Source organism: Rhincodon typus, chromosome 8, assembly GCF_021869965.1.
Source record: "Rhincodon typus isolate 14 chromosome 8, sRhiTyp1.1, whole genome shotgun sequence".
Lineage (NCBI taxonomy): Eukaryota > Metazoa > Chordata > Chondrichthyes > Orectolobiformes > Rhincodontidae > Rhincodon > Rhincodon typus.
The window spans coordinates 92,481,364-92,488,555 of NC_063339.1; the positions used below are offsets into that span (position 1 = coordinate 92,481,364).

The 7,192-nt window shown below is 43.6% G+C and overlaps 1 non-coding gene across 1 annotated transcript; it reads right to left on the reverse strand.

Annotated features, from left to right (window-relative positions):
- Window positions 1-3,905: 3,905 nt before the first annotated feature.
- trnas-gcu lies at window positions 3,906-3,987 on the reverse strand. Its single transcript has one exon. It is a non-coding gene; the product is annotated as a tRNA-Ser (tRNA).
- Between the last annotated feature and the right edge of the window lie 3,205 nt (window positions 3,988-7,192).

Here is a 7,192-nt window from a genome sequence, read left to right on the forward strand (position 1 = left end):
GTGTTCTGATTCAGTCCGTGGATGTTCTTGCTGGAGAAGGTGTAACTCTTGACCTACTCTTGGGAAATAAGGCAAGGGAGGTGACTGAGGGGTCGGTGGGGGAGCACTTTGGGGCTAGCGACCCTAATTCTATTAGTTTTAAAACAGTTGTGAAAAAGGATAGACTGGATCTAAAAGTTAACGTTTTAATTGGAGGAAGACCAATTTTGAGAGTTTTCGGCAAGAAGCTTCAAAGGTTGATTGGCGGTGGGTATTTGCAGGTAAAGGGATGGTAGAAAATGGAAAGCCTTCAAAAATGAGACAACGGGAATCCAGAGACAGTATGTTCCTGTTAAGGTGAAGGGCAAAGCTGGGAGGTGTAAGGAATGCTGGATGACTGCAGGAATTGTGGTTTTGATAAAGAGTAAGGAGGAAGCATATGTTTGGTATAGACAACAGAGATCGAAAGAATGTCTGAAAACTGTAAAGGCAGTAGGAGTATACTTACGAGGGAGATCAGGAGGGCAAAAAGTGTCATGAGATAGCTTTGGCAAATAGGGTTAAGGAGAATCCGAAGGAATTCGACAAATACATTATGGACGAAAAGATAACTAGGACAGAGTATGGCCCCTTAAAGGTCAGCAAGGCCGCCTATGCGTGGAACCGCCGGAGATGGGGGAGATAGTAAACCATTACTATGCATCAGTTTTACTGTGTAGAAGGGTTTCGAAGATAGACGTGATGTGGTGGTGCCGGTATTGGACTGGGGTGGACAAGGTCAGAAATCGCAAGACACCAGGTTATAGTCCAACAGGTTTATTTGAAAACACAAGCTTTTCAGAGTTTTTTTCCCCTTCTTCAGGTGTTGGTGAGAGAGGTAGTATCAGACACAAAAATTATAAGTAAAAAATCAAAGGTTCACGCCACTGATGAGGATGTACTACACAACACTAAGGTACTGTTAAATCTTTAATCAGTTAGAAGGAGGACACTGATAAAACCTTCAGATCTCGCATGCCAGTGTCTTCAAAGTAATTCGGAGATTTACATAGACATATTAATTAATTGAAACCTTCTGACTGATTAAAGCTTTAACAGGTTTGTTCAGTGCATCCTCATTAGTGGTGTGACCCTTTGATCTTTTACTTATAAATTCTGTGTCTGATACCTGTGTTTTGAAATAAACCTGTTGGACTATAACCTGGTGTCGTGTGATTTCTGACCTTGGAAGATAGAGAACGTGGAGAAATAGATAGCGACAACTTGAAAAAAATGTCCAAATTGCAGAGGAGGATGTGCTGGACATCTTACGAAAGCATAAAGCTGGATAAACCGCTGGGACCTGATCACGTGCACCCTAGAACTCAGTGAGAAGCCAGGGAAATAGTTGCTAGGTCACTTGCTGAGATATTTATATCGTCGACAGCTAAAGAATAGGTGCCAGAAGACTGGGCATTGGCTATAGTGCAGCCACTATTTAAGAAAGGTCGTAAGGAGAAGCTAAGGAATTATAGATTTGTGAGCCTGACATTGGTGATGGGCAAGTTGTTGCAGGGAATCCTGAGGGACAGGATTTACATGTGGAAATGCAAGGACTGTTTAGGGATAATCGATATGGATTTGTGCGTTGGAAATCGTGTCTCACGAACTTGTTTGAGTCTTTTGAAGAAGTAACAAAGAGGACTGATGGAGTAGAGTGGTGGACGTGATTTATATGGACACAATAAAGCGTTCGACAAGGTTCCTCGCAGTAGATGAGTTAGCAAGGTTGGATCACATGGAATACAGGGAAATGTAGCCATTTAGATACAGACCTGGCTCGAAAGTAGAAGGCAAAATGATGGTGACAGAGGGTTACATTTCAGACTGGGGGTCTGTGACAAGCGGTGTGCTGCAAGGATTGGCGCTGGATCCATTGCTTTTTGTCCTTTTATGAACATGATTTGGATATGAAGATAGGAGTTATGGTTAGTGAATTTGCAGATGACACCAAAATTGGAGGTGTAGTGGACAGTGAAGGTTACCTCGGAGTGCAACTTGATCTTGATCAGATGGGGCAATGTGCCGAGGATTGACAGATGGAGTTTAATTTAAGTAAATGTGACGTGCCGCATTTTGGAAAGGCAAATCAGGGCAATACTTAGACACTTAATGGTGGGGTCCTGGAGAGTGTTGCTGAACAAAGAGACCTTGGAGTGCAGGTTCATAGTTCCTTGGAAGTTGCGGCTGCATAGGACATTGGTTAGGCCACTCTTGTAATACTGTGTTCAATTCTGGTCTCCCCGCTACAGGAAGGATGTTATGAAATTTGAAAGAGTTCAGAAAATATTTACAGGGATGTTGCCAGGGTTGGCGGGTTTTGGGCTATCGAGAGAGGTTGAATAGACTGGGGCTATTTTCACTGGAGTGTCGGAGGCTGAGGGGTGACTTTATAGAGGTTTTATCAAATGATGGGGGACATTGATAGGGTAAGTAGACAAGGTCTTGCCCTCAGGGTCGGGAAGTCCAAAACTAAAGGGCATAGGTTTAACGTGAGAGGGGAAATATTTAAAATGCACCTAAGAGGCAATTGTTTCATGCAGAGGGTGGTGCGTGTCTGGAACGAGCTGCCAGAGGGAGTGGTGGATGCTGGTAGAATTACAACATTTAAAAGGCATCTAGGTGGGTATATTAGTGGAAGGAATTAGAGGGATCTAGCCATAATGCTGGCAAATGGGATTACATTACTTTAGGTTATCTGGGAGGCATGGGCGAGTTGGACCGAAGGGTCTGTGTTCGTACTGTATATCTCTACCACTCTATGACTCTACCAACTCCAATTTCACTCAGAAACAAAAAAATGTCACAGCTCAGGTGGAGCCATGCAGCTCACCTTAGCGATGCCGGCTCTCCACAATGAGGAAATACGTGTCTCTTTTGGTTTCATTCACTTGCCTTCTTCCTGTAACTGTAAGTGGGACACCCTCGGCGGCATGGCGTGGGCTGGGAAGCCCAGTGAGGGACACTCTCGGCGGCGGTATGCCGTAATACTGGAGAATGAAAAGTTGGATTCTCTTTATTTATTTTTTTCAAATTTTATTCTAAGTCAGTGTAAATGACGCCTATGTACAAGTGACGTTACACACTTTCCACAGTATTTTTATATTGAATGCTCGTGACAACAAAGGATATTTTGTTCCAACTCTGCACATTGTTATTTTTAACATAACCATTTAATTCCCTTTTATATCGATTGAGTCTGACTCTGTAACTCTCAGGCAGTGTTTTCCAGGACGTTACCACTCCCTGTGTGTAAACGTTCTTCCCCATAGCACTTTTATTTCTTTTCCTAATGGCTTTAAATCTGTGCCTAACCGTTCTCGATCCTTTCAGACATGGGAGCATTCTCACCCTCTTATTTCCTCTGTCCATAGCCCTCATGTCTTGGAAAGCTTCAATCAGACCAGCTTTCAGTCTCCCAGGAGAACTGTCTCAACTTTCCAATCTGTCTTCATTGCTGACATTTCTCATACACGGCACTATTCACGGGAACCTATTCAGCGTTGTCTCCGATCACTCCACCTCCACGCTTCCTGATGTTTCACGTCCAGAACTGAGCAACAATGCAGCTGGAGGATTCACTCGGAGTAGAATTGTGCGTGCGCACTTTATGAAACACTTGTTTTTGCTTTTAATACGTGTTTTCCTTTGCCGTGTTCGATACTATGATAGCTCTGCCCCATCCCCACGTCAACCAGTCCGACCTCATTTAATGAGGCTGCTTTCTCGAAAACTGATTGCAAGTCTTGGCAAAAGTGATTAATTTAGACTTTATTATAACGCCGACTGTTCAAGATTCTTTCGTCAGATAGACTGACAAGAAGTGGATTTCAGCTACGTTCGATAGAAACGCATAAAATGCAACAGAAGGAAAGGTTGATAAACAGCGACGAGAATGGGATTTGAACCCACGCGTGCAAAGCACAATAGATTAGCAATTCATCGCCTTAACCTCTCGGCCATCTCGTCACTGACACTAATTGATTATGTTTATCACATATCTTCAAACAGCTGAGTAAATTGCGCAGAGCAGCAGATGCTTCTCCTGGTGTCAGTAAAATGATAAACAGCAGAGTACGATTCTCAGAGCATGGTATGACGTCCTCGCGTAAGTGAAGCACAATTTTTTAAAAAATGCTCAGGGTCAAGATCTGTAGGATCGAATTCTGTGAAGAATTGAAGCCGATGGAATGAAAAGCCCCGTGATAGCGGAAACGTAACGTTGTCTGTGAGGAAACAAGGTGTTGAGCTGGATGAACACAGCAGGCCGAGCAGGAACGGCTGACGTTTCAGGCCTGGACCCTTCATCAGAAATGATGAAGGGTCTCGGCCCGAAACGTCAGCTATGATGCTGCTTGGCCTGCTGTATTCATCCAGCTCTACACTTCGTTATCTCAGATTTTCCAGCATCTGCAGTTCCTCCTATCTCTGTTGTCTGTGAGGAATTGTTTTCCAGACTCGAGGAGAATACACAGTGTTGTTCCCAGGATTCAGTATTGGGCTTACCTCTCTTCCGTCAGATATTAACGTCCCGCACGTATTCAGAGCGGCCAATTTCTAACTCCTAAACAGGCAAAACTGACAAATGAACTAAACAACGCAAAACGCCGCGGAAACTGACGTCTTCCAACGGAGTGTGTTTCGGTTAACATCGCCGTTTGTCATTTTCCTGAACATGATGCTTCAAGAATTATTGGTTTATATTCATAAAAGCTACTCTGGGCAAGGCTTGATGTCGCAACGTCGGCATTTCACACATCTGTCTCTGTGTCTTCTTGCAACATTAATTGACCCCTTAATATGTTTCTTTAGCAGATATTAGCAGGAAAAGGCGGGACCGAACAGTCACGGCCCTGACTCGAGCTCGAGCCGAGATTGCTGTGGCCGCAATTGTGTATTAATTACAATGCAAACAGGGCGCCACATATAGACTGGACGGAAAGTGAAAAATAATTGCGGTGCGAGAGAGTATGCCAGGAGCAGCACCAGACGCACAATGTGAATAATTGCCAAACAGCAGATTGAGATGGGGAACACAGAATGGCAGGAATCTTTGTAATTCGTGGTCTGAGAGGTTATGAAAGCTCCGTGTTGAATCTGTAAAAGATTGGGATGAATAGATTCCTCCATATTAAAAACATTAAGAGCTCATGGGATAGTGCAGCAAAATAGTGTTGAAGTAGAAGGTCATTCGTGATCTCATTGAACGGCGTGGTGTGCTCGAAGTTGGCAACTTATGTCTGTGGGATGAAAATCAGTTGATAGAATTGTTTCGAATTGAAGTGTTCACTGTATTGAGGAAGCTGAGGAACATACAGAGTAAACTCATTCAGATGTGACTGCTGGAGCAGCAAATACCTTTCCTGCAGCACTAATGAAATTGGACAGCACAGAGGAGAAATGTGATGCATAGAATTTGGGTTGTTGGGCCCAGCAAGCTTTCAGACGACAGGGCTTACTTGGATGTAAGACATCAGAACGAATATGGATGGCGTTTACTGGTATATAAAGGCGGCATAAAAAAAAAAAAACAGGAACGGGATTTACTCTGATTTAAAGACGTTAGAAAGGACACAGACAGGGTTTACTCCGATATAACGACATTTTTGAAGGACGGGGTTTATTGGGCTGAGGGAAATGGTGAAGGACCACCCGGGTGGAAAACAGAAAAAACTGAGTGGTGACCTATTGCCAATTTACCAGATGGTGGGAGGTTGGTGAGAGCGGGTCAGTGGGAAATACCCTGTTTCGAATCAGTCATAACAACAGTTCAGAGATTCAAAGTCAACGGTGAACGATAAAGGAAAGTTTGGAGCAACATTTTTATTTAGTCAGAGCTATTCAAATAGGGAATAATTTTTGAGAAAAAAAGAAGCTGATTCCAGATTTCTTTTAAAAGGCAGGTGTGACAACTTGGTAAGTGTAACCGAATAAGACGAAGTATAAAAAGATCTCATGGTTTTCAGAGGTGTGGCAGCCTGTTCCACGTGAACTATTATAAATTGCAAAAGAACTGAGCTGTTTGGTTTAGCTCTCCAGAACTCACTGCTCCTTACCGCAGCACTTAAATTTTCTTTTCAAGTTGGCGCCAAATTTGACGACAACATTCAAAACGCCCATTGAGATAAACCGAATTCCTTTCGATTGTTATAATGACCTCTGCGAGTTTGTAGGGAAGTGAATAATATGGAACAGACTAAACAGCCATTCCCAGAATTTAAATCAGTGGAGGATCAAAATATGAGAATGGTCATTGAGCTAAAACCCCAACTCTGTTTCTCTGTCCACAGATGGTTCTTCATTTGGGGAATATTTGCAGCTTTTTGATTGATAATTGAGAAACTTCCCTGGGAGAGAACACTGCCCAAATTCAGAAACTGATTTTTTCTAATAAATTCCGTTTTGCTCAACATTGCTGTATGATATTTCCCACAAGCTGATGCTCCAATAATCCCTGTTCCATGTCAATAAAAGCTGCTCTGGGCGAGGTTGGAGCTCACAGCCTCGGCATTTCACGCACCTCGACACCGTCATGGAAGGACCGCGCGCTTACCGATTGCGTCACTGGAGCCACAGTGTGGCTCACTGCCATCCCCATTTCTGGTTGTATCTTTGCGGCTGCGCCACTGAGTTTCTCCGATTCCGGGCCTGGGAACTGGGATTATATGGTCGTCTGCAGCAATGGTTACTTCCTGGTGAGATGGAACTGGTGAAGTAACCGATGTTAAACTGCATTGCTATTGAAAAATACATTGCAACAACATCCTGTATTATCGTCTGAGTCTTTGATGTTTTGTCGAAATTTGTCAATCTCAGTCTTCAACATACTCAATTATGGAGTTTCCACAGCCTCTGGGAGCGTCGAAGTTACAGATTCCACCCCTCTGTGAACCCCCATATTAAAGTGCACGACTTGGAAAGAATTCCCATTGTGGACCTGGTGCTGTTCCTGACAATGTAGTTGTTGCTCTGCTCAAGCAGGCTGTTTTGTGTGGCACCGTAAGCCATATAATGGTTTGTGCTGAGCTTTCTGACCGTAGTAACCTTTTTTCGAATCCCCGTCACAGCACTGGGTGGTTGTTTGCCGCAATGCTTTTATTCCTTGTGACACGTGCGACAGAAATGCGGCAAACTATCGAACATTCTTACGTGAAAATATTTTTGGAGGTGGTGA